The sequence below is a fragment of the Vombatus ursinus genome, unplaced genomic scaffold, assembly GCF_900497805.2.
Source record: "Vombatus ursinus unplaced genomic scaffold, bare-nosed wombat genome assembly UNPS02010284.1, whole genome shotgun sequence".
Taxonomy (NCBI): Eukaryota; Metazoa; Chordata; class Mammalia; order Diprotodontia; family Vombatidae; genus Vombatus; species Vombatus ursinus.
Genome location: NW_020950062.1, coordinates 1592132 through 1593835, shown reverse-complemented (window position 1 = coordinate 1593835; position 1704 = coordinate 1592132).

Genomic DNA, 1704 nt, shown 5'->3' with positions numbered 1-1704 from the left:
GTTTATACACTAAAGCCAAAGACATGGTTCCTATCCTCTGGAGTTTGCAAGATAATTGGAAAGTAGAATGAATAAAACATTAATTTAGAATAAAAGACAACTATAGTCACATAGAATACCCTATTGCCATGAAAGATAATGAAAGTAATAGAGATAGAAGCAACTTCCCAGCAAAAAGAATGCAGAGGAAGATGGAGAGGTTGAGGTATGACCACACACAGTTGAAACAAAGTGAAATTTTCCTGCAGTTCAAGTCCCTGTTGTCCATCCAGTAGCCAACCTCTGATTCCTGAAATCTAGACCTTGCCTCCTACTAGTTCTTTGGGCACAGCTGAACTTCTTTTTTCAATCCAACTTCCTCTTAGTCATAATTATCACCTGTAATTTATTCAGCTATATTACCAGCAGATACAAACCTAGGCTTTTACTTAAGACATCACTACCAACTCCATCGGGTCAAAGACTTGTATCTCTACTGATCACTGACCTTTGCCTGCCCATATTATGATTCTGTCCTTCTCTGTACTGGGCAATCCTAGTTGAAACATCTTCCCTGTTTGCCCTGCACATGATGACTTCAGTCAGAACCAGGGAGCATCACACAACCGCAGCCAAACTGTCACAAGGCAAAGGGGAGAGGCATATGACTAAGCATCAGAACAAAAAATATAGACAATAAATTTAAACAAAGGGGAGATATTAATATATGAGTGAGAGGGAAGGAATGTGACATGACTTCATCTTTGTTGTGTGGATTTAGATCATAAGTTCTTAACTTCATTGTGTATGTCATAGACCCCTTTAGGAGTCTAGTAAAGCCTTTGGACCTTCTCTGTATTAGGCAGCGATATGACTCAGTGGATAGATTTCAGGATTTGGAATCAGGAAGATGAGTTCAAATCCTGCCTCAGATACTTACTAGCTTTGTGAGCCTGAGCAAATCACTAACTCTCCTACCTTCACTTTTCTCATCTGTTCAATGGATATAATACTAGTACCTTCCTCACAAGACTGTTGTGAGGGAAGAAATAAGCTAACATATACAAACTCTAAAGCACTACATAAATATTAGCTATTATTCTCAGAATGATGTTTTTCAGTGTATAAAATAAAATGCATAGAATTACATGGAAGTCAACTGTATTGAAATATAGTATTTTTAATGGCAAGGTCATAAGGGCCAAGGTTAAGGACTCCTGATTTAGATGGTGTTATGTGTGCAGGAGTGTGCTGGGGACAGCTTGAACTGACTGAGAAGAACTAACAATTGTTAAATTTTCAGCATTAGCATTTGTACCTCAGAAATTAGCAAACCTACAAATTAGGGCTTGATTTTTTGTTCTATTGATTGTCTCGACTTAATAAAGTGATGAAGAAAATGTTAATAGTGAAGATTAAACCTAAAAGGGTACTATGCCCGTATTTTTTAACATGAGCTGTTTGTTAAGCATTTACCAACATACTCCTGATTTTTCCCTCTTGTATTCACCATAAAGCTTAATGAGTATAGAGCTGATGTCTGGTAAATAATGATAGATTAGTTCAAGCAATTAACTGGTTCTCAAGAGGAATGGAACTCAATAATAGCATTCCTCTGTGCTTCAACTCGTTTATAAAATGGAGAGAAAAGAAGATGTATGTGAAAGAGAGAGGAGAGAGAGAAGAGAAGAGAAGAGAAGAGAAGAGAAGAGAAGAGAAGAGAAG